Source organism: Sminthopsis crassicaudata, chromosome X, assembly GCF_048593235.1.
Source record: "Sminthopsis crassicaudata isolate SCR6 chromosome X, ASM4859323v1, whole genome shotgun sequence".
NCBI lineage: Eukaryota > Metazoa > Chordata > Mammalia > Dasyuromorphia > Dasyuridae > Sminthopsis > Sminthopsis crassicaudata.
The window spans coordinates 1,709,235-1,736,615 of record NC_133623.1 but is presented as its reverse complement, the minus strand read 5'-3'; the positions used below and the strand labels follow the sequence as shown (position 1 = coordinate 1,736,615).

Genomic DNA, 27,381 nt, shown 5'->3' with positions numbered 1-27,381 from the left:
TAAATTTAAAAAGGTGTTGTACAAACAAGAGCAATCCAGTCAAAAATCATTGCTGGCAAGTCATCTAACTTGAAAAGGCTAGAAGACAAGATTAAAATGAAAGGAGAGTTGGTGACCACGTTTTTTGTTCACTTATTATTGTGCACTCCATGCAGCCTCTGAGGCTGAGATGCAACCGGATATGGATCGATTCTCTGCCACTTGTGCTAATTTTGGCCTGACAATACCAAGAAAACATAAGTTCTCCATTCGTCAGCACCACATATATGGAACTACTGATTACAGCAAATGGAGAAATTTGGAATACTTTGGATAATTTTACTTCTCTTGGCAGTACATTTCCAGATACACTAATGCACTATTGGTGGGGTGGTGAATTGGACCAAACATTCTGGAAAACAATTTAGAATGTTATATAGCTCGTTATAGCCAGTAAGCTATAAAACCGTGTATTCTACTATATGGCCTTCCCTATTCTTTCTCTTATGTCTTCCTTCATTGCTGTAATCAGTTATAGAGTTGTATTAGGAATTTGGGAACTCAAAAATGAAAAAAAAAAAAAAAAAACAACCTAAAACACGTACAAAACTCCATTTAATTCAATAAACAATTCATTTATTTTGCCCTAGGAAGGCCCATAGAAAGCAGTTATCATTGAAGGAAAGAAGCCAGAGAAGAACTGCAAGTTGGAACCAGCCTGCCATGGTGTGCATTTGGGACATTTGTCTTGGCTTATTGTTTTTGGCTCGATTGTTTAGATGGGATAAGAGGAACTATATTGCTCTGTAGAATTAATTTATTCTCTCTTTCTTCCATGCAGCCTTTCCAGGATCATCAGGATCCAGTACTTAAGGTTGAAAGTATCATTCTGGGTTTTGCAAGGGTCAATGTTCAAAAAATTACCCATGCATATCTTTGTAAATGAATGAATGAATGAATAAACAAATAAATAAGATTAATGAATAATAAATAAAAAATAAATGAATAAATAGATGGATGGATGGGTTAATAAACAAATAAACAATTTTTTAAAAAGAAAGAAAGAAAAAAAAAAAAGAAAGTAATCATTCTGCACAGTGATCCATTAAAAAGGGCTCTCTGGCCTCCAAAACCGGTCAGGTCTGACTGAGGTCCCTCATTGGAATAGTCCAGACTAAGTTACGAATGTTTGTTTGTTTGTTTGTTTGTTTTTAAAGTCAACTGCAAGATTGTCATTTTGTGGGCTTGCATTTTCATCACAACGAGCAAGGACAGAATCAATGGAATGAAATGAAACATTTGGTCTTTTGAAATGGATTCTTGTACACAACACTAAAACAAAACAAACCAAGGGGGGGAAAAGTAGTTCTTAAGACCAAATGTTTAAGACAATAAATTCAATTTAGTTCAACCCAATAAAAAAAATGCATAAAGTGTTTCCTATTTGTGAAGCATTACACAGGAAATAGCTATTTTCCAGAAATACATGAGGAGTCAGAGACGGGTAATAACAGGTGGACACTTCACATGCTGCACTTGGAACCCGAAAATATGAAAAGACTGAGAGCAGCTGTTCTAAGCTGGAGACTGAACTTGCCTTGAGGGCTACAGCATTATGGTAAGGGGATCTGCTCGAGAAAATACTTTACATGGTGATTATGGAAGCATGCTTTCTGTAAACTAAATGAATGTCTCTCATCTATATTTCAAGTCTGTGTAGCTAGTGATCTAATTAATAACTAGAAATTAATTTATAATAATTTATTTAATTAACTTTTAATTTTTAAAAATGAGGAAAGAAATGGATTCCGAAAAAGCCGGGAAGACTTTTATGAACAAAGTGAGCAGAAGCAGGAGAACATTGCACACAAACAATAACAGCAACATTGTTTGATGATCCCTTATGAAAGACTTAGCAACTCTGAATAATACAGTGTTTCACCACAGTTCTAAAAGATTCATGATGAAAAATATACCCCACCTTTACAGAGAGAACTCTTGGACTTAGAGGACAGATTGAAGCAGAATTTTTCCCTTTGTTTTTCTTGCTTTCAAACCCCCCCCCAACATGGCTAAAATTTTGTGTGATTTAACATGTATAGTATTTGCCTTCTCAGTAGGTAGGAGAAAAGTGGAGTGGGTAAGAGAATTTGGAACAGAAATAATTTTTTTAATTTTATACTTTTTCAAGAAGCAATTAGGGTTAAATATAGAGTAGGGTTAGAAAATTTGAACTCTAACCCTCCTTTCTAAAGTTGCATATTTTACATTTCACTCCAGAGGCTCTTGGAGAGGTGACATAGTAAGACCTGGCTTTGGCAGCTGAGCACAGTGTGGGGAGACTTGAATCAGAGAAAGCTCTGGGCAGCTATTACAACCTCCTGGGGTGGCAGCAGTATTACAGGAGAGAAGCAGGCTTATTAGAGAGATGTTACAAAGATAGAAATGAAAGGAATGGGCAACTGATTATTATATGTCAGATGAGTGAAAGTGAAGAAAGAGGGAAAGGGAAGACAACAAGCAATTATTAACTACCTACTATGTACCAGACACTGTGTTAAATGCTTTATAAATATTGTCCCATTTGATCCTTACAACAACCTGTAACGTAAATGCTGTTATTATCCCCACTTTACAGTTGAGGAAACCGAGGCAGATAGAAGTGAAGCCATTTGCTGAAATTCACCCAGTTAGTAAAGTGTTTGACTCTAAGCCCAATGCTCTATTCACTGCTCTACCTAACTGTCTCTCAGTAAAGACTTAAGAACAGCACCTAAGGCTGCAAACCTGGGTGACTAGGAGGATGGAGGTATTTTTCATAGTATTAGGAAAGTGAGGAAGAGGGGAGGTTTTAGGGAGAAAGAAAAGCTCAGCTTGGAACATGTTGAATTTGGGACGACTATAGGACACCCAGTTCAAGATGTCCAATAGGCCCCTGGAGCTATGCAACTGGAGCTAAGCAACAAGATTGGCAGAGGTGATTACTGAATCCGGGGATCTGATCAAAATTGAAATAGTATGAAGATTAGATGAGAGGAAGGTCCACAATAGACTCTTTGGGTTGACGGGTTAATGGTGCTGACTGTATGAAGATCAAGCAAAGGGACCATGAGTAGTATGAGGGGAAAAAACCAAGAGGGGGTGGTAGACAGTGCTCAAGAAGGATGAGACTTGAGAAAAAGTCACTGGATTTGGTGATTAAGCAATCACTGGTCACTTTGGTAGAATGATCAGGTCAGAAGCGAGGCTGCAGAGAGATTGAGAGTGAGAGCTATTTGCTGATTCTTAATCATAATTTTATGACTAGTCTATCCTTCTTGACTCCCTCTCTCCCTCCTCACTCAGCTGAGAATCTCCCAGCATACTTTAGTTTTTCACTAAAAAAACTTCAGACCATTCACTGAGAGCTTTCCCTTCTCTACTCTCCTTCTCTTTTTTTCCTCTTTTGTTTTCCCCTTCCAAATGGTTTATTTTTTTATTAACATTTTATTTTATTTTTTAATTTTATAATTACAAAATTTTTGACAGTATATATGCATGAGTAATTTTTATAACATTATCCCTTGTATTCATTTTTCCAAATTTTCCCCTCCCTCCCTCTACTCCCTCCCCTAGATGACAGGCAATCCCATACATGTGTTACAGTATAACCTAGATACAATATATGTGTGTAAACCCAATTTTCTTGTTGCACGTTAAGTATTGGATTCCGAAAGTATAAGTAACCTGGGTAGATAGACAGTAGTGCTAACAGTTTACATTCACTTCCCAGTGTTCCTTCTCTGGGTGTAGTTATTTCTGTCCATCATTGATCAGCTGGAAGTGTATACTCTCCTTCTCTTCCTCCTTTTCCTCCTTCTCCTCATTTCCCATCACTCATGTGCTTTCTGTCATATTCCTTTCCTTAACCCTAATCCCCACCTTCTCTCTTATCTTTTTCAATCTCTCCCTGACTTCTGGCTGCTTCCCTCCTGTCTCTGACCATGTTCATGTCTTCCTGTCCATCTCCACTAATCCTCACCCTATAGTTCTCCTTTCATGACTAAATTCATCTTCTTGGCTAATATTTCCTTTATGAATTTAGATGTTAAGACATGTGTAGCATACAAGTTTAATACTCAATAATTTGCTAGCTATGGTACCTTTAATATGGTTTCCTCTTTATGGTATCAATGTTTGTCTAATAGTACAATAGTAATTCCTGCTTTTTTTGGATTCACCTGATACATAGTCAATTTTGTTCCAGATTCTCATTTTTATTCTGTGTATATCTGGCCTTTTAGGTATGCTTCTTGTAAGCAATAAATTGTGGAGCTTTGTTTTCTTATCTAATCTATTATTCTTGTTCATTTTATTATTTAGTCAATTCACATTTAAGTTATAAGAATTAGATTTTTCTTTCCCTCTGTATTATTTTCAAAATTAGGATTTTTTTTCCTTCTTCCTCTGTAAAGAGAGTACTTTTATCTTTTCCATTATTTTTAGCTTAATCTGCTTCATTTTTCCCCTCCGTAAAGTTTTCCTTGTTAATATATTTTATTTATTTCAATGTAAAAACATTTTTAATATTCTTTTTTTTAATTTTTGAATTCCAAATTCTTTTTCTTCTATCTCTTCCCATTCCTTGAGAAGAAAACCAATGATATATTTTATACTTGTGAAGTCATAAAAATATATTTCCATATTAGCCATGTTGCAAAAGAAAACACATCAACAAAAAAAAAAAAAAAACACAAGAAAAATAAACTTTTGAAAGTATGCTCCAACGTACTCAGAATTCATCAGTTCACAATCTGGAAGTGGACTGCCTTTTTCATCATGGGTCCTCTGGAATTGTCTTAGAGCACTGTATTGTTGAGAATAGCTAAGTCAATCATAGTTGATCACCGTATGATATTGCTTTTATTATATACAGTGTTCTCCTAATTCTGCTGACTTCATTTTACATCAGTTCATATAAGTCTTTTCAGATTTTTCTGAAACTATCCCACTCATCATTTCTTATAGCACAATGTATTCCATCACAATCATATATCACAATTTGTTCAGCTATTCCCCGATTATTGGACATCCTTTCAATTTCCAATTTTTTGCCACCACAAAAAAAAAAAAAAAAAAAAAAAAAAAAAAAAAGGTGTTGTGAAGATTTCTGTACAAACCGGGCCTTTTCCTTTTTCCTTAATCTCTTTGGGAGAGAGATGTAGTAGTAATATTGTTAGGTCAAAGGGTATGCATACCTTTATAGTATTTTGGGATCTATTTTTAAATTTTTTCCAGAATGGTTGGACCACGTCACAACAGTCCACCAACAATACCTACCAATTTTTCTACAACCTCACCAGCATGTATTTGCCTTTTCTGTCACATTAGCCAGTCTGATAGTTATGGTATCCTAGAGTTGTTTTCATTTGCATTTTTCTAATAGTAATTTAGAATTTTTTCAGGTAATGATTAATAGCTATGATTTCTTCTGAAAGCTGCCTGTTTATATCCCTTACCATTTACCAATGGGTAAATAGCTGAAATTTTTAGAAATTTTCTCAGTTCCTTATATATTTGAGGAATGAAGCCTTTATCAGAAAAATTTGCTATAAAAGATTTTTATTGGTTTCCTGTTTTCCTTCTAATTTTGGTGCGTTTGTTTTGTTTGTGCCTTAATCTGTTTTAACACAATCGTATTCTGATTGGATCTCTTTCTTTCATATTCAAGTCTCATCCTTTTCTTTATTACTCTTTTACACTACTAGAGTTTTGCTTAACTTCTTAGTTTCTTTTTCTTTCTTCCTTTTAACTAATTATCTAATTCTTTTACCTAGTTATCTAATTCTTTCTTTTTTCCCCCCCTTTCAGTTAGGTAAAATCTTCCATCCTCTCCTCTCCTCTCCCCCACTTTTAATTTCTCCCTCTAGGTCTTTCTATTTTGATAGGGTCATTTTTTATTTCATGTGCTTTAAACAAGAGTCTAAATGTTGAATATGGCAATACCTGTTTAAAATATTTTTAAGCCTTCATGACTTGGACAATGGTGAGCCATGGTTCTCTGAGTATAATGATACCTTGATTCTAATACAGTTTAGGTGTTGAATTTTTAAGTATATTTTGGGATTATTTGTAGTCCACAGATTTTTCTCTGAGGTTTGAAAGGATAGCAAGCTTCTAGTAAGTCATTCTAAATATCAAACAGTATATTTCTAGGTATTCAATAGGTACTCAGTTTTTATAATCTCCAGTGGTATATTGCCCAATTATGGCCACTTTGTTGCATAATCTCCACCTATCCATAAGACTGGGTTATTTAGGACTAATGATGTTGATGGCCTACTCCTCAATCACTATCATAATGTCCCAAAGACTTCATGCCTCAGCCATTTGTTTCACTTTTTGGTCACAACTCATTGTTGTTTGCTCTTTATGTCAGGATCACCCATCAAGCACCTTTTGCTGTCACCCTAATTCCTTGGATCTTTGTGTTTTCATAGGTTCTGTCCAAAATTAAACTCCTGTCATTTATATTCATCAAATCCAGTGGCATATACCTGGTATTAGACTTCCCTATTGCTTTGGGAGGTGAGCTCTGTTTGTTTCAGAAGTATCTCTGTAAAGGGTTAACCTGTTTCTTGTGTGATCTGAGAAGTCTATCCATCTGCTTCCTCCTTTTTTACAGGGAAGTGTTAATCTCTCTAGAGCTGCCTCAGGGTAATGAGTCCTGGGTTTTGTTAACATTAAAAAATTGTCATTGCTATCATTTTGGTTCTCTTCTTTTTCAAAAGAAGTTTCAGATAGAAACAATTCTGGAGTCAGGTCACTCACCTGCTATTACTCTTTTACATTGAATGTTTTCTAGATTATGGTACAGGCGGATAGAGTAATGGCTTTTTCTAGGTGATTCAAAGAGTTGAGGTATGAGCTTGTGCTCTCCTGGCTTAGTATAGTGCCTGTAACTGACAGGACCATCCCCTTCCTCCTTTTCTTATACCATTCTGCTCTCCTCTGCTATGGACCTGTGTATTTCAAAAACTTTTCATTACATGTAATGTAAAGTTTATGGGTACTGAGGAGGGTGATGATAATTACGACCATTGCTCTCTAATTTTTATAGATCAATAATATGTCTGGGAAATTATGGGTAACAATTTAATCTGTGACAGTAGTCTACTTCCAGTACCGGATTCATTATCAGTTTATGAAAAGCAGTGAGGTTCTGGTGGCTAATCCTAGCAACCAAATCTTTTTTTGCCCATATTCTCTACCTATTCAGTAGTGGTTAAATGTTTAGGGCCATCAGCATGATAATTTGCCAAGTTACCATGTTCTTGCGCAATCAGCATCAATGACTGAATCGGGTTCCTTTAAGATAATCTTTGTATGGACCACAACATAGCATTTCCACTCCTTCTGTTATTGTCCACTTGCATTTTTGTTTTCCTTCTCAGGTTATTTTTACCTTCTTTCTAAATCCTATTTTTCTTGTACAGCAAGATAACTGTATAAATATGTATACATATATTGTATTTAACATATACTTTAACATATTTAACATGTATTGGACTACCTGCCATCTAGGAGAGGGAGTGGAGAGAAAGAAGGGAAAAGTTGGAACAGAAGGTTTTGCAAGGGTCAGTGTTGGAAAAATTACCCATGCATATGTCTTGTAAATAAAAAGTTATAATTTAAAAAAAAAAGAAAAGAAAATTATCAAGCACTCTGCAAATGTAAAAACAAACAAAAAACAAAGGATGCTAACAAAAATAAAAATTAATTTTAAATTGAAAAAAAAAGAATTTTTGTATTTCTAGTGTTGATAACCTGGTCCTGAATTGTTATTATAAATCCCTACATTTCCACAATCTGCATGATTCAGGCAATTGTTGAGCTTTCCTTGTTGACATATCTTTGGATAAGCTCACCCAAATGTCACATATGAAATGCCCTTTTAAGTCAGGAAGCATTTATGAAGTACCTACTCCAGGGCAGGCATTCTGCTAAGCCCTGAGGGATGACTCCATCACCAGCACTCTCTTGATTCAGGTTCAATGGTTTATGAGACCCAATGAGTCCTGGCTTCTCAAGATATGGTGAAAGAAATGATGACTCGTATGGTCAAGTTAGAGGGACCCCGAAAGCACAGATCCATAGATGACCAGAAAACTTTGTCAAAGAAACAGGATGTCCTGACACGGCTTTGTCTCCTTTTAGGGAAAAGGAATCACTACCAGGGAAGGGGGAAGAAAGGAGTTGGCTTAACCCATGCTCTGGGGAAACACTGGTAGATATTAGTCCCATCACATAAACAAAAGGACAACAGAGGCTCTGCCCTCAACAACCTTATATTCTGTATCAGTAACTACTTTGTACTCCTTACACATCAGGTGCCCTCATAACCCTATGCACATTTTCCCCCTCCCTCAGGGTTTTCCAGTACCATTAATGGATTGGTTTCTTCCATTGGCTCAAGCCAATGTTCCCCTCAAATTTTAGGTGTCCAATCACCTTAGGTATATTTTAACCACTTAACAGTCAGATGATCTTTTACAGAGGAATATTTACTTCAAAGTACAGCACCAAGAAACACACAAACATTCCCCTTCCCCAACACCTGTGAAAGGTGGAGTCAGGAAAACACAACTTCAAATTTGATCTTAGACATTTTCCTGGCTATGTGACCCTGGGCATTTAACCTCTGCCTTAATTTTCTAAACTGTAAAAGAACAGCACCTACTACATCAATAACAAAACCAACAGAAATCATGCGATAATCTCAATAGATGCAGAAAAAAAAAGTTTTTGATAAAATTCAGCACCCATTCCAATTAAAAACACTAGAGAGCATAGGGATAAAGGGAGCTTCCTTAAAATAATAAGCAGAATCAATCTAAAACCAAAAGAAAGCATTATCTATAATGGAGAGAATTCCCAGTATATAATGGACACATTCCCAGTAAGATCAGGGGTGAAACAAGAATGCCCATTATCATCACTATTATTCAGTATTGTACTAGAAATGCTGGCTTTAGATTGCTAAAGAAAAGAAAAAGAAATGAAAGACATTAGAATAGGCAATGAGGAAATAAAACTATCATTCTTTGCAGATGATATGATGATATACTTAGAGAATCCTAGAAAATCATCCAGAAACCTACTGGAAACAATTCACAGCTGTAGCAAAGTTGCAGGATATAAAATAAAACCACACAAATCATCAGCATTTCTAAATATTACTGACAAAACCCATCAGCACAAGATGGAAAGAAATGTCATTTAAAATTACTGTAAACAAAATAAAATACTCGGGGGGTCTACCTGCCAAGACAAAGCCAAGAACTATATGAACACAATTACAAAGCACTTCTCACAGAAATAAAATAAGATCTCAACAATTGGAAAAATAGCAATTGAACTATTAGCAACAGCAACTGAGCTAATATAATAAAAATGACAATTCTGCCTAAACTGGTCTACTTGTTCAGTGACATACCAAACTGCCAGTACATGATTTTATAGAACTAGAAAAAATAACAAAATTCATCTAGAAGCACAAAAGGTCATCAAGGGAATTAATGGGGAAAAAATACAAAGGATAATGGCTTAAAACTATATTTATATATACCAGGCATAAAACTATATTTATAAAGAAGCTGTCATCAAAACCATTTGGTACTGGCTAAGAAATACAGTGGTGGATCAGTGGAATAGATTAGGTACACAAGGCACAATAGTCAAGTCTAGTATTTGATAAACCCCCAAACTCCAGCTTCTGGAATAAGAACTTGCCATTTGACAAAAATTGTTGGGAAAACTGGAAAATAATATCAGAAACTTGCCACAGACCTACATCTCAGACCCCATACCAAAATAAGGTTAAAATGGGATTTTTAAAAAGTGTTTCTAGAATTCCAAGTCTAGGTTAAGCTTGTCAGCCTCTTACTTGTTAGTGACAATATCCCCCCCTTTTTTTTGAAAGTTGGGACCTCTGCCCTTCTGTCTATCTATTCTACCTACTCTTTCAAAGATCAGTGCCAGGGACTGAGGAATCACATTGGCTCAGGACAGATGGCCCCCAAGATGTAAGGCATCTGGGCCAAACAACTTGATTTTATTCAAAGTATCTTGACATCTTGAGTGTCCACTCCAGATTACCTTATTTAAGCTATGAATAAAGGAAGGAATAAGCAAATCAATTGAGGAAACAAAGCCTTAGTGAAGGGAGAACAGAGAGAAGAGAAGGGCTAAATGCTACTAGGATCTAGCAGAACATGGGGAGAGAATGGCAGGGACCTGCACATTGAAGGACAGACTGTGAGGGACAAGTGGACATAATTCAACCAAAGTGATCAGACATGAGAGTGAATCAGAGGCCCAGGCCCTGGGCTTGCCCTTGGGAACCGTTTTCAAGTTTTCACTAATGAGCTCTCCCGGCACCTCCTTACGGAGAAGCCACCTCTTCCCCTCGGCCTCATTACCCAACGATCCAAGGGGAGAGTCCTCAAAGACACCTGGGGACTTGTTAGGCAGATCCCATTAGTCAAGGCTCATTAGGATGATGAGCCAAGAGCCCTATTCCCAGGGCAGAGCCTCCCCATCCACTCCTGGGCCCTATCCCTATGCACCAGACCTCAGAATCAATAGTGAAGCAAAACTTTGCCAGTCTTTGGGGAGACTGTTCCCTGTTGCCTGAATCAATCATCTTTCAGTCAAAGTAGCTGATGGATCAGCTTCAGTCTCTGTCTCAGCCCCTGGCTTATGTAATGACCACCACAAAGTCCCTTCTGCGCTGTCTTGAGAGACAGTGGATGGGGAATGGAGTCAGGAGCCCCATCTTTGAATCCCTTAGCCTCTCACAATTTGATTTTGCTCCTCAAGAGGCTTCTGTTGGAAGGCTAATGCTTTACCAACCTTGGAATGGGGATAAGTATGGCTAGATTCAGTGGTCTCTTAAGTGGCTTCCTGGCCCTAAAATTCTGAGACCTAAAAGATGGTTGAAAGGATCCCTACAAAATAAGGATGAAAATGACATCAGATCTTCAATTGTCGAGCTGGAGAAACTTAGACTTTAACATGGGAGGAAGGAGGAAGCTGAAGATGATTCTAAAATGGGACATGATTTTAATGGGAAGCAATAGGATGAGGAGCAGCTATATGAAGCAAAAAAGAAACAGAGGCAGAAAGATAAGAGACAAAGATCGAGAGAGAGAGAGAGAGAGAGAGAGAGAGAGAGAGAGAGAGAGAGAGAGAGAGAGAAGAGAGAGAGAGAGAGAGAGAAAGAGAGAGAGAGAAAGAGAAAGAGAGAAAGAGAGAGAGAGAAAGAGAGAGAGAGAAAGAGAGAGAGAGAGAGAAAGAGAGAGAGAGAGAGAGAGAAAGAGAGAGAGAGAGAGAGAGAAAGAGAGAGAGAGAGAGAAAGAGAGAGAGAGAAAGAGAGAGAGAGAGAGAAAGAGAGAGAGAGAGAGAGAGAGAGAAGGAAGGGAAAAGAGAGAAGGAAGAGGAGAGTGGGAGGAGAGAAGAGGGGTGGAGAATAAGAGACAGACACAGATATACAGAAAGAGTCTTGAATGCCAAAGAGAGGCTCAGAAAGAATCCTGCAAGATTTCAAAGACTTGGACAAAATTATTACCCTTTGATCTATATCTTGGCCAATGAATGGTGACCAGAAATAAACCAGAGGGGAAGAAAAGGACAGGTGGTCTTTGGGAATTGTTCCCTTAGTGACCCCAGACTTCTCCCTGAATTTTTTTCCATTCTGACAGTCTACTAATTCGATGGTTATGCATTATACCTGATAGTCTCCAATGACTTAAAAATTATGTTCTTAGAAATGGCGATGGAGTTCCATGTGCCAGTGTGAGCCAGCTACAACACAGCAGTGAAGAACAAAAAGAGTAAAGAAATCCACAGTGGGGGAAATGGGTTGTTCACATGCCAAGATTGAAGTATGACTGAGGAATATATGACCCCGATAAGCTTGTGAGAGGACTTAGGCTGAGCTAGCTTGGATGTGCCAAGATACACCTCCTGGGAAAATCCCCCTCAATAGCATTACATTCCCACTGATGGAGCATTTGAATATCTTTAAAAAGAAGCAATTAAAAGAAGTCCCTACTATGCTCAAAAAGTTATCAAACTGTGCACACCCTTTGATCCAGCAGTGCTACTACTGGCCTTCTATCCTAAAGAGATACTAAAGAAGGGAAAGGGACCTGTATGTGCCAAAATGTTTGTGGCAGCCCTTTTTGTAGTGGCCAGAAACTGGAAGATGAATGGATGCCCATCCATTGGAGAATGGTTGGGTAAATTATGGTATATGAATGTTATGGAATACTATTGCTCTGTAAGAAATGACCAACAGGAGGAATACAGAGAGGCTTGGAGAGACTTACATCAACTGATGCTGAGTGAAACGAGCAGAACCAGAAGATCATTATACACAGCAACAACAATACTATATGACAATCAATTCTGATGGATGTGGCCCTCTTCAACAATGAGATGATTCACACCAGTTCCACTAGCTCCACAACGGAGAGCCATCTACATCCAGAGAGAGGCCTGTGGGAGCCGAGTATGGATCACAACATAGCACTCTTACCTCTTTTTTTGTTGTTCGCTTGCACTTTATTTTGTTTCTCTTTTTTTCTTGTGCAGCACGATAAACATAAATCTGTATGCATATATTGGATTTAACATATATTTCTACCATGTTTAACATGTATTGGACTACTTGCCATCTAGGGGAGGGCATGGGGGAAGGAGGGGAAATTGGAACACAAAGTTTTGCAAGGGCTAATGTTGAAGAATTGTCCATGCATATGTTTTGAAAAATAAAAAGCTTTAATTAAAAAGCAGAAAATAATGCATGTGTATAATCAGAAAAAAGAAAACAATAAAAAATATATTAAATAAATAGAATAGAATAAATAAATAAAAGAAGTCCCTAATGAGAGCTAACTTATTGGAGTGAGAGATAGTGTATCCAAATAAGCCAGTTATTTTTTCCTGGGTATAACTAGGCCATCCTGATTCTGAGAGAATATTTCAATATTTACTATGACTGATAATTCATCAATGAGGATGTCTCCTCCAGTGACGCAGATCTCAGCCTATTCAGGTCTACCCATAAGCAGCCTTCCATTTTTTAAGAGTATTTTATTATTGACCTCTTCGTGGAAGTCTCTTCCTCCCACAATCCATCTTAGACAAGAGACTTTTCCCCAGTGACTGCATGTATTTTCTTGATTTGCCTGCTCAGGCATCAATCCCAGAATCTCAGGCCTAACCAAAAAGCTCCTCAACAATTCATCCTGTCAGCCTTTGCTTGAAGACTGAGGCAGAACTGAAGTAGAACTCATTATCAATCAATCAATGGACAAGCATTTCTTCAGTACTTTTTTTTCCCCTGAGGCTGGGGTTAAGTGACTTTCCCAGGGTCACACAGCTAGGAAGTATTAAGTGTCTGAGGTCAGCTTTGAATTCAGATCTTCCTGACTTCAGGGCTGGTGCTCTATCTACTCTGCCACCTAACTGCCCCTCTTAAGTACCTTTTAGATGCCAGGTATAGTGTTTCAATCTGGCATTATAGAGACAAAGGTAAACAGCCCCTGCCCTCATGAAACTTCCATTCTACTGGTGGGATACAACAGGTTCCTAGATAAATATAACATATATGAAACATAAATTTGAAGTAATGGGTAGGGATAGGTATCAACAACTTAAGAAATCAAAGAGTTATACAGCCCTGGAGCTGCGTCTTGAAGAAAGTCTAAAAGAATCAAGAAAAAGAGGTGAAGATGGAGGTCATTCCAAATTTGGTGGAAAATGTGTACAAAGACAAGGAGGCAGGAGATAAGATGCTTGCAAAGGGAACAGCCTGCAGCATAGAGAGTCATTCTGAAAAGAGAGGCTAGAACTGGATTAGGAAAGGCCAAAGGTAGATCTTAGACACTAGGAGAGCCTTGAAGTTTCTTGAGAAGAGAGTGTCATGGTCAGATCTGTACTTTAGGAAGATCATTTTGACTGCTGAATAGAGAATGGACTATAGCAGAGCAAGACTGGAGATAGGGAAGTCAATGAGAGGCTATTGAAGTAGAGCAGAAAAGAGCCCAGGAGGGATTGGACATATTAAAAAATTAAATTCCAGGGGCAGAGCCAACGTGGCAAAGAAAAGGCAGAGACTATATGATTTCTACCCTAAATCCTTCCAAACACCTTTAAATAATGCCCCCAAACAAATGCTAGAGTGGTAGAACCAAGTCAACTTGGAAGGTCAGCAGGAAAGTCTGTTGCACCAGGGTAAGAATGAAGCATAGTCCAGTACAGGCTGTTCCACACAGATTAAGCTCCAGCAAACCAGAAGCAGGCCTTAGGAGTGACTGAATCAGTGGTAACAATGGCAGTTTTCAGGGCTCTCAACCCACAGACAAAAGAACCAAAACTCACAAGTTTCCAGAATTACTTCCGAAAATTGATGCACAGAAAACCCTGAAGCTTAGAACAGTATACTCTCCATGTCAGAAGCAGAGTCCCAGATTCGCATAGAACTAAAAAATAAGAAATAGGCTGGAAAATGAACAAACAGCAGAAAAAAGATCCCAATTATAGCAAGTTACTGCGGTGACAAGGAAGATCAGAACACAAACTCAGAAGACAACAAAGTCAAAACTCCTACATCCAAAGCCTCAAAAAAAAATTTATGAATTGTCCCCAGGTCATGGAAGAGCTCAAAAATTTTTTTAAAAACTATGTAAGAGAGATAGAAGATAAATTGGGAAGAAAATAAGAGTGATGAAAGAAAGTCATGAAAAAAGAATCAACAGCTTGGTAAAGGAGGCACAAAAAAAATAATGAAGGAAAGAATACCTTAAAAAGAGAATAAGTCAAAAATCCAATGAAGAGAATATCTTAAAAAGTAGAATTGGCCAAAAGGAAAAGGAGGTACAAAATCTCACTGTAGAAAATAATTCCTCAAAAATTAGAATTGAAAAAGTTAATGACTTTATGAGACACCAAGAAAAAAAAAAAGAAAATAAAAATAATGAAAAAAGAGAAGAAAATGTGAAATATCTCATTGGGAAAAAACTGACCTGGAAAATAGATCCAGGAGACAGAGTTTAAGAATTATTATCTTGAAAATGATCATGATATCTCTCTCTCTCTCTCTCTCTCTCTCTCTCTCTCTCTCTCTCTCTCTCTCTCTCTCTCTTTATATATATATATATGCAAAGGAATTGGAGTTGCAGCTGAAAATATCATATCCAGCAAAGTTAAATATAATCCTGAATGGAAAAAAATAAACATTTAACGAATTAGCAGACTTTCAGGATTTTGTTGCAAAAAGACCTGAACTTAATAGAAAAGTTTACATAAAGAAGATCTGATAAAAATATAAGGTAAACAAAGACTAATTACAAGGGCCTTAACAAGGACAGACTGTTTACTTTTCATACCTAAAAATGTAAACCATATGTATAAGACTGTCATTAATAATTAGTTCAAAAAAAGATTAAGATAGAGCTGATTATGATGTGATTCTACAAAGCAAAATCATGTAGGAAAAGGTAAAAAGATTATTTTATACAAATGAGGGTCAAACAGAAGCATTGTTGGTGGAGTTGTGAACGAATCCAACCATTCTGGAGAGCAATCTGAAATTATGCCCCAAAAGTCATCAAACTGTGCATACCCTTTGATCCAGCAGTGTTACTATTGGGCTTATATCCCAAAAAGATACTAAAGAAGGGAAAGGGAGCTGTATGTGCCAAAATGTTAGTGGCAGCCCTTTTTGTAGAGGCTAGAAACTGGAAAATGAATGGATGCCCATCCATTGGAGAATGGTTGGGTAAATTATGGTATATGAGTGTTATGGAATATTATTGTTCTATAAGAAATGACCAACAGGAGGAATACAGAGAGGCTTGGAGAGACTTACATCAACTGATGCTGAGTGAAACGAGCAGAACCAGGAGATCATTATACACTTCAACAACGATACTGTATGAGGATGGATTCTGATGGAAGTGGAAATCTTCAACATAGGGAAGAGCTAATCCAATTCCAATTGATCAATGATGGACAGAATCAGCTACACCCAGAGAAGGAACACTGGGAAATGAGTGTAAACTGTTTGCATTTTTGTCTTTCTTCCCAGGTTATTTTTACCTTCTGAATCCAATTCTTCCTGTGCAACAAGAAATTCGATTCTGCACACATATATTGTATCTAGGATATACTATAATATATTTAACATGTATGGGACTGCCTGCCATCTAGGGGAGGGAGTGGAGGAAAGGAGGGGAAAATTTGCAACAGAAGTGAGTGCAAGAGATAATGTTGTAAAAATTACCCATGCATATGTACTGTCAAAAAAGTTATAATTATAAAATTAATTTTAAAAAATTTAAATTAAAAAAAAAAAACAAATGAGGATCAAGAGGAAGAACTGACAGTGTGGGGAGGAGGACTTACACTCATCAGGAATGGGTTAAAGAGGGAGCAATATACATGGATATGCATACAGATCTGTGTTAAAGAGAGAATAAGATATACATTAGAAGGGAATAAAAGTCTTCTAAATTTATAAAGAAATAATAGGGTAAGGGAATAGGATATGGAGGGTGGGTTGTAGAAGGCCGTGTAGATTAATGGGAATGGGATAAAGAGGGAACAACATATATGTTTGAAAGGCTATAAAAGTCTCCTAAATTCAGATAAAAAGGAGGGAGATAAGTGAGAAGAAAGCAAGGTCATGTGTAAAAATAAAGCAAAGGAGTCAAGAGGGATAAGAAATAAGAGAAATACATAAACATCATAAAGATCGGAGTAGAACTTATTATGGGGAGAAAAGCTTGGGTAGTAATCATGATCTCAGACAAATTTAAAGCTAAAATATATTTAATTAATTAAAAGAACACTATATAGGACACACATATAACACTATATGTCATCCATCAATCAATATATTTCAGTAATCAATCAATTCAAAATCAATCAGTTTTAGATTATTTCAAATAACTAGACAGTACAAAGTTAAAATATTGCTGTGGTATAGGAAATAATGAGTTGATAGAGTTAGAAAAAATATGAAAAGGCTCAGGCTTATAAAGATGTCATCCACCTTCAGAAAAACAAAGGACAAAGCATAGTGTGGTCTTACATACATATATATGAAATATATGTGTATATAGCGGTATGATTACAGATATGTAAGTAGGTGAGTGTGTGTGTGTGTGTATTCTCAATTTTGGACTTCTTGGAGGAGAAGGGGAGGAAAAAGGAAAAAAGAAAAAAGTAAAAAATGCACTGCAGAAAACAAAAGAAAACTTACATGGAAGCAAAGATGGACAGTCATATTTATTTTGGTTTCTTGAAATGGAAATGTATTGCTTTATGGTTTAAATCCTCTCTAATATTCTGTTGTGTATATGGCAATTTTTTATTTTTCTATTTTCTATTTAATATTTAAATAAGTAATTATTTTTAAATTTTTTAAAGAATTATTGGACAAACTGAAAGCCATGATCAAAAAATAAGCCTAAACATTATCTTTAAAGAAATTATCCAAGAAAACTGCCCTGATAATCTAGAACATGAGAGTAAAATAGAAATTGAAAGAATCAATCACTCAATAGCCTTCTGAAAAATATCTCAAAATACAAACTCCCCAAAATATTATAGCTATAAATTTCAGAGCTCCCAAGTCAAGGAGAAAATAGAATCAAAGCAGCCAAAAAAGAAACAATCCAAACAAATATCAAGGAGCCACAGCCAAGGTAACACAAGATTTGGTAGTTTCTATATTAAAGGCTGGGAGCACTTAGAATACGATATTCTGGAAGACAAAAAAAACTAGAATTGCAATAAAAAAATCACCCATCCGGCAAAACTAAGTATAATCCTTCGGGGGAAAATGGATATCCAATGAAATAAATGACTTTCAAGCATTCTTGATCATAAGACCAGAGCTGAAGAGAAAATTTGAATTTCGAATACAAAACTCAAGAAAACCAAAAAAAATAAACATGAAAGACAAATAAGGGATTTCATATGGTTAAAATGAAACATTTTCCTACATGGGAAAATAATACTTGTAACTCTTCAAATCTTTCTCATTGTTAGGGCAAGTAGAAGTATACATAAACAAAGGGTACAAGTACGAGTTGAATATGATGGAATATTATCTAAAAAATTAAACTAAATTAAATTAAGGGGTGAGAAAAAAGAATGCACTGGGAGAAGGGGGAAAGGAGAGGTAGAATGGGGTAAATTAGCTGACAAAAGAAGGTTGAAAGAGATATTACAGTGGAGGGGAAATGGAATGAAGGTGGAGAATAGGTAGTACATGAATCTTACTCTCATCAGAATTGGCTCAAATTGGGGATAATATATATACATATTTGGGTGTAGAAATCTGTATTATCATAAAGAAAGTAGGAGGGGAAGAAGATAAGAAAAGGGAAAGATAGAAGGAAGAGAAAATTGGGGTAGGTAAAAGGGAGAAGCAAAACATTTTTAAATGGGCAGGGTGAAAAGAGTAGGATAAACGGGAGTGAGAGTGGGGGATTAAAATGAAAGGACATACATAGTAATCATTAGTGTGAGAAAATATTACAGCAAATTTTTCTGATAAATACCTCATCTGTCAATAAATAGAAAACTAAGTCAAATTTATAGAAATAAGAATGCCGAAAACATTAGAATAGAAAAACTAGCCTGTGTAGCAAATATCCTCAAAAAAGCAAAAGAGAGAATTGTACCTTGGAAATAAAAATATATGGAAGTGAAGAACAATCTGGAAAAAGAGAAGCAAAAAGCAATAATGTTGAAAGAAATCTATGATGAATCCACAAGCAAAACATTGATCTTTAAGACAAGATATATAGAAACAACTCAAGCATTATAGGTTTTCAAAAAAAATGGCAAGTTCCCATAATGCAAAAAAAAATTAATATATATATAAACAATCCGCAGATCACCCTCTAAAAATGGAAAAAAATCATTCTTCAAACTCCAGGTGCAGAATGGCTTAATTTAATTATTCCAATGACAAATAAATTCTGAACACAATCAAGAGAAAGACCTTCAGATAAAGAATAACACACAAGTGATTATTCTACACTCACTAGATACCACTAAAGGGAATGGAATCATATATTTCAAAAAGCAAAGGAGTTCAAAATGCAACCCAAAATGACTTTCTACAAACCTGACCCAAAATCATCAATGAAAACTATGGACATTAAATAAGAGAGGTGTTCCAAGCATTCCTTCAGAGAAAGAAACAGAGATGAGCAGGATCATCTATTTACCATACACCTGAAGCAAGAAAGATGAATAAACATAACTACCAAGGAAAATATAAATAACAAAAATAGATTATTCCATCTCTAGAGAGTATGAAAAGAAAAAAAATATTTTAAGGCATTATTAAAAGATTTCTTTCTAAATGTACATAAAGGGATAAAGATGAAAGTAGAATGTAAAGAAATCAGATAAGTGACAGTAGAGTAGCAAGTCAGAAATAACATGAACTAAATCTTGCAAACTTCCCCCCACAGATAAACTAAATTGCAAAATTTTTTGTTAATCGTGGTTTCATTGCATATTTTCCTCTCTCTTTCACCTTCCTTCTCCCCTTTCATGTACAATGAGATGGAATAATTTAGGACACAGTTAAATTTCTGCCATGGGCAAACCTTTTCCCCTCAGTAATCAATAATACTTCTAAGAATGTAGCACAACAGATAAAAAGATCGAGGGAGCAAGATCTTATAAGATAACACAGAAATTAGTTAGAAGAGTAAACTCAGACTTAGTTGTTTAGAAGCTTTAATTTCATGAGGAATACAGAGAATGAACAAATACAATAACTATGAATCCAAGTTTAGAATAGGCATAAAGAGAAGGAAATTAATGAAGTGAACAAGGTAAAGAAAATTTTTAGAGAAGGTACAAAAAGAAAAGAAATACAAACAAAAAAATCAGAGGAAAAGAGAGAGATTTTGATTCTCTCTTTGAATCTTTGAAGGAGGAAGGGGAAATAATAAAGGAACAAATAGATAACTAAATAAAAGGAAGACACAAAAATGTCTTCATAAATTAATAAGTGAAATGACAATCCAAAAACTAAGAAAAAAGCTAACAAAGGGGCAAAAGAGGCATTTGAGGAAAAAAGAAAGAGAGCCTGTAAGAATAGGGCTGTGCTAAAATAGATTCAGCAAAACCAATTAGAGGGACCAAGTACTATCCTAAAAAAAAAAAAAAAAATTCAAATTCAAAAAAAATTATGTGGATTTATATATATATTTATATATGTGTATATATGTGTGTATATGTAATATACACATATATGCATATATATTAGAGACAGAAAAGAAGGAAAATGTAAATCTTAACTTGCATAACTTTCTTAGTATTTCTAGAAAAACTAAAAGGAGATTTTTAATATGTTTCCACAATTCATAAAGGAAAAATTAACTGAGTTGCAAAAAGAAATAGTTTTTAAAAATATATATATATAGGTCAAACAAAAATAATAGGATACTTTAATAGTCCTCTCTCAGAGCTCATCTAACAAAGAAACAATAGGGAAAATGTAGAAATGAATAAACTGTTAGAAAAATTAGAATTAAAAGATGTCATATTTCAGGGACCCCTGAAAATATACTTTTTTTAGCACTTCAAATTTTTACAAAAATTGATTGCGAAATAGGGCACAGAATTATTACAAATAAGTGTAAAAAGGCAGAAATACAAAATGTAATTTTTAAAGACTATCATACCGAAAATAGTAATTCACTCAGAGATCACAAACAAGACACTTACCCAAATACTTAATAATGAAATCCTAAATTACTGAGTCAAATAACAACTCATAGGAACACTTAGTAATTATGTGAACGATAAGGTTAGTGATAAAACAAAATTCCCAAAATTTCTGAGATGTAACTAAAGTAGTCCTCAGGAGAGAATATATATCCATATATATATATATATATATATATATATATATATATATATATATATATATCCATAACAAAATAGAAAAGGACAGTATTGGTGAATTAAATGTACATTTAAGAAATTAGAAATCCAACAAATAAACCCCAAATAAGCACAGAAGAGGAAATCTTGAAAATTAGAGGGGTAATAAATAAATTAGAAACACAAAGACTATAGAAATGATAAATTAAAAGCTTGTTCTTTGAAAAGATTAATGCCAAAACTAATCAACATTTAGCCAACACAAAGCTAAAAGAAAAAAGAAAATCAAAACAACAAAACAAAAAATCAAAAGGTAAAATTGAAATGAAACAAAAAAATTATCAGAATTTTCTGGGTACAGATATATACCAATACAACTAAGAACACAAAAGAAATAGAGGAATACCTTTAAAAATATACAAAATACTCAAACTAACAAAACGCCAAATAGAGATCTTAAATAATCTCATCTCAGAAAAAAAAAAAAAAAGATATAAAAGTTGCTGTCAAGGAATTATCAAAAAAAAAACAACAAACAAACAAATAAACAATAACAACCAAAAATAAATAAATAAATAAAGCAAAACAAAGCAGCAAGAAGCCTTCTGGCCCTGACAAATTTGCAATTATTCTACCAAACTTTTAAAGAACAATAAAGAGCAACACTACTCCCTAAATGGAGACAACAGCACATTTGCATGTTTGTTTTTTTGAGACAAATATAAAGTAATGTGTATTAAAACTAAATAAATTTACTTGAAAAAAAAAGAAAAAGCTACAAAAAGAGGAAAAAATAGCCATAAACAAACAACAAAAAAAAAAAAAATCAGAGGAAAAGCAGGGGAAGGTTTTTAATCAACAACTTAACTGAGAGGGGGGAAAGGAAGGGCCAATGAAAGGGGGAGAATTCAATAATTAAATAAAAAGGAAGAAACAAAATGGAATCAATAAGTTAAGTAAAAGTCCAAAATACATATATTTATCCAAGATAACAGTTATCAGAAATCAAAGAAGTTATTTAGATGAGAATATACCAAATGGTACATAGTGAATGAGTTCTCCCACTGGGAGTGGAATATCTCAACTGAAGTAAGGAAAAATCCTTGATCTCACCCGAGAGAAATTTCCTGAAGTCTCTAGTGATAGAGATAAAATCACCAGGGGCCAGCCTTTCTATGACAGCTTCTTCCCTGAGTTTTTCCTCTCCCTTCAGGTACTTGAAGAGAATCTGGAACCATATATCTTCTTGCTTGAAACTAGAAGACTAGGATCTCTCTTCTCCCGAGCTCTCATCATTTCTACTCTTCACACAGGCGTAGAGCATTGAGTAATCAATCTCTACCAGCAAGGTGAGTCCTATGCAAATAAACTCTGGGCTGTGAGTTACATCAAAAATGTGGGTTGCTTAGGAAAATACTCCCTATTTGATAAGAACTCCTGAGAAAATTGGAAAACAATCTGGCAGAAATTGTTTTAGAACAACATCTTCTACTGTATCCCACAAAAATTTGAAAATAGATATGTGACCTGAATATTAAAGATCATACCATAAAAAGATAGAAAAGAAGCACATTAAAAACACCTTTCACAGCTAGAGTTAAGAAGATATATTCTTAACTAAACAAGGGATAGAGGCAAATGCAGAAGATAAAATATGCCATTTTAATTATGTAATATTGACAAGCTTTTGCACAAATAAAATTAATGCATTTAAGACAAAAAATGAAGCAGTGAAATAGGGCAAAAAATGTTTGCATCAAATATCTTGGATAAGAGTTTGGTATCCAAGCCACACAGACAACCAACAGAAATACATATAACCAAAATTATCATCATCATCATCCTCCTCCTGCTTCCTCAAAGAGCACCAAATTGACATCACTACATTGGAGTCAAAGCGTGTCTTCCTGTGGTCAATCAAATCAATTCAAGCTCAGAAAACTGGATCACAGGTAAGGCATAAATCATCCACATGAACATTTAGATTGGAGATATCTCTCCACTCTAAAGTTTGCAATCTCACATTTTTTTGAGCTACTGCAATTAGGCTTTGCTCAGAGAGTACAGGACCTTCTTGGCCGCTAGATACCCTGCTGTGTGGTCCTTTGCCAGTGTCTCCCATGTTACACAATTTATTCCAAAGTTCTTCAGAAAGAACTTGAGAGTGTCCTTGTATCACTTCTTCTGACTACCATGTGAGTGCCTGCCCTGTGTGACTTCTCCATAAAATGGTCTTTTTGGCAAGTGTACAATTGGCATTACAACAAGGTGGCCAGCCAGGCAGAGTTGCCCCCTCTGCCATAGAGTTTGACAAGATAAAAAGGGAAGTATGAAGCTGGGGAAAAAAATCTTTTCAGTCAGTATTTCTGATCAAGGTCTCATTTCTAAGCTGTATAAAGAACTGTGTCAAATGTATAAGAATGTAAGTCATTCCCCAGTTGATAAATGGTCAAAGGATATGTACAGACAAATTTCAGTTGAGGAAATTAAAGACATTTTTAGTTACATGAAAAAAAAAATGCTCTACATCACTATTGATCAGAGAAATGCAAATTAAGACAACTCTGAGGCCCACCTCACACCTGTCAGATTGGCTAAGATGACAGGAAAAGATAATGACGAATGTTGGAGGGGATGTGGGAAAACTGGGACACTGATGCATTATTGGTGGAGTTATGAAATGATCCAAGCATTCTGGAGAACAATCTTGAACCATGCCCAAAAGGCTATCAAAATGTATACCCTTTGACCCAGCAGTGTCATTACTGGGTCCCAAGGAAATCCTAAAGGAGTGAAAAGGAACCACATTGCAAAATTGTTTGAAGCAGCTCTTTTGGTGGTAGCAAAGAATTGGAAAATGAATAAATTCATCAATTTGGAAATGGCTGAACAAACTGTGGTACATGAAGGTAATCGAATATTACTGTTCTATAAAAATGATGAACAAGCTGATTTCAGAAAGGCCTGAAGAGATTTACATGAACTGATGCTGAGTGAAACGAGCAGAACCAGGAATATATTGTATATAATAACAGCAAAAATATGTGATGATTAACCATGAAAGACTAGGTTCCTCTCAGGGGTTCAGTGATCTGAAGCAATCCCAATAGACTTTGGACAAAAAATGCCATCTGCATCCAGAAAAAGAACTAAGGAGACTGAAGATAAATCAATACATGCTATGTTCACATCTTTCTTTTCTTTTTTTTTTTAAATCTCTTCCATGGTTTTTCCCTTTGGCTCTGATTTTTCTCTCCCAACAAGATTATAAATTAATGTGTATGGGGCAGCTGGGTAGTGCAGTGGATAGAGCACCAGCCCTGAAGTCAGGTCCACCTGAGTTCAAATCTTGTCTCAGACACTTAACACTTCCTAGTTGTGTGACCCTGGGCAAGTCACTTAACCCCAATTGCCTCCGCAAAAAATAAACAAACAAATAAATGAATGAATGAATAGATAGATAGATAAAATAATGTGTATTTAAAATAAATAAATTTGGTTTTCAATAGAGTTTGAATACTCAGCACTTTAGTTTGAGAAAGGACATCTGTATCTGGTATCTTATCCTGCCAGGTGATTTTCAGAATCTTCCCAAGATAATTCAAATGGAAGCAATTCAGTTTCCCAGCCTAGCTCTGGTACATTGTCCAGGTTTCACGGGCATACAGCCATGAGATCAGCTCAATGGCTCTGTAGATCTTCAGTTTGATAGGCAATCTAATACTTCTCTCCCACACTTTCCTTCAGAATTTCCCAAATATTGACCTTGCTGTGGCAATATATGCGTCAATCTCATCATCTATATGTATGTCCCTGCAAAGAATACTGTCAAGGTAAGTGAAATTATCCACAGCATTTAAAATTTCTCCAGTTGCAGTGGCTGATAGTTCCACGTACAGATGGTGTGGTGCTGGCTGTTGGATAACCCCTGTATTCTCAATATTGTTAGAGCAAAATGACCCCAAGCAGCAGAGAATTGATCCATACTCTGTTGTATCTCAAGCTCAGAAGCTACAGGAAGTGTGCAATTGTCTATGAACAAAAAGTCATATACCAATGCTTCTCTACTTTGGTCTTAGCTTATAGACTTTTCAAGGTAAATACATTGTCCATTGGTGTGGTAAATGACCTTGGTGCCATTTTCAACTTCGCTGAAAGTGTCTACAACATGACGGAAAACATCATGCTAAAAAGCATGAGAGCACGCTCACGGCCCCGCTTCACTCCATCGGTGACCGGGAAAGCTCAAGAGCACTGACCGTCATCTGGAACCCAGGCAAGCGGGCCATTGGGAAATCAGCATATGATACTTAGAAACTTCTCCTGGCACCCAGATTTTGCCATAATTGTCTTAGGGCTGACAGTATCAAAGATCAACTAACATTACGTATGGACTTCCATTGGACTCCTGGCATTTCTCCTAGAGTTGTCATGCAATAAACACCATATTCACCATTCTCTTGGCCCTTTTGGAAGCAACAAAGGCACTTGGGTAGATAACCATTTTCCAGATGAAGAACTCTGCAAGCATCTTGCCAGCAGTGACCGAGAGAGACTCCTCTGTGGTTGTCACAGAACAAATGGAGGTGCCCTTGAACTCCTGGAGGAAAACTTCCTCTTGTCATATAACCTGGAAATTTTCATTCAGCTTTTGTATGAGCAGCAGACCCTTTGCCTTGTAAATCTCAGATGGAACAGTTGAAATAACAACCACAGAAAACACACACACACACACACACACACACACACACACACACACACACACACACACACACACATACTTTTACAAGAGAAAGAGCAACTCTTCAACAATGAGATGATCCAAACCAGTTCCAATTGTTCAGTAAAGAAGAGAATCAGTTATACCCAGAGAGAAGACTATGGGAAATGAGTGTGGACCATTTTCTCTTTCTGTTATTGTGTGTTTGCATTTTTGTTTTCCTTCCCAGGTTATTTTTACCTTCTTTCTAGAGATGATTTTTCTTGTGCAGCAAGATAACTGTATAAATATGGATACATATATTGTATTCAACATATACTTTAACATATTTAACATGCATTGGTCTACTTGCCATCTAGGAGAGGGGGTGGGGGGAAGGAGGGGAAAAGTTGGAACAGAAGGTTTTGCAAGAGTCAATGTTGAAAAATTACCCATGCACATGTTTTGAATATAAAAAGCTATAATAAAAAAGAGAGAGAGAGAGAAAGAGCAAGCAAACAACAACAACCAAAAAAAAAATTAAAATACTATGTTGTGATACACATTCAGTCCCTCTAGTCCTTGCTCTGAGGGAACTAAGACAAGAATCCTTGACCTTTTTCATGGCCCAGACCTCTTTTAGCAGGCTGATGAAGTCTGTGATCTTCTCAGAAGCTTATTTTTAAATGAGTAGACGTGCACTGAGCCTGGAGTTAAGAAGAGCTGAATTTATATCCAGTTTCAAACACTTACTAGCTCTATAACTCTAGGCAAGTCATTCCACTGCCATCTGCCTCAGTTTCTTCAATTATAAAATGGGAATAGGAACAACATCTACCCTGAAGGGTTGTTGTAATGACTGAATTAAATGATATTTGGTTTTTTAAAAAACCACTTATGTTTTCTTGCATTTTGTTTCCTTTCTCACTGTTTTTCTTTTTTGATCTGATTTTTCTCGCAGCACAAAAATTGTAGAAACATGTATAAAAGAATTGCACATGTTTAACATATATTGGATTATTCACCATCTAGGGGAGAGGTGGGGGGAAGGAGGGGAAATCTGGAACATAAGGTTTTGTTATAGCTTTTTACTGACAGAACATATGCATGGGTAATTTTTCAACATTGACCTTTGCAATCACTTCTGTTCCAACTTTTCCCCTCCTTCCCTCCACCCCCTCCCCTAGATGGCAGGCCATCTCATACATGTTAAACTATTATATATATTAAATACAATATATGTATACATCTTTATATAGTTCTCTTGTTGCACAAGAAAAATTGGATTTAGAAAGAAGGTGAAAATAACCTGAGAAGAAAAACACAAAAATGCAAGCAGTCCACACTCATTTCTCAGAAACACAAGGTTTTGCAAGAGTCAGTGGTGAAAAATTATCTATGCATATGTTTTGAAAATTAAAAAGCTTTAATAATTTTTTTAAGTTTTTCACACATCAAAAAAAAATCACTTAACATAATCCCTGACACATAGTGGGTGCTTCATATATCTTTTATTCCCTATACCATTCATTTTTATTTTGGGGCAGTGATTTTGGCAGTTAGGGAGCGCTACAGTGAATAGAGTGGGGAGCTCAGAGTCAGGAAGACCTAAGTTCAAATCGAGCAACAAATCCTCACTAGCTGTATGACCTTAGGCAAGTGACTTTACCCTGTTTGCTTCAGTTTCCTTATCTAGAAAATGAGGTGACAAAGAAATGGAAAAGTGATCCAGTATC

The 27,381-nt window shown here is 35.9% G+C and overlaps 1 protein-coding gene across 2 annotated transcripts in view; it reads right to left on the bottom strand.

Annotated features, from left to right (window-relative positions):
* Positions 1 to 22,200, bottom strand: part of LOC141548627 (glyoxalase domain-containing protein 5-like) — a 67,954-nt gene extending 45,754 nt beyond the window's left edge. For both annotated transcript variants that reach the window (XM_074277640.1, XM_074277641.1), the window contains exon 1: positions 22,060 to 22,200. The gene's annotated coding sequence lies outside the window, so the exon portion shown is untranslated. The remainder of the gene's footprint in view (positions 1 to 22,059) is intronic.
* Between the last annotated feature and the right edge of the window lie 5,181 nt (positions 22,201 to 27,381).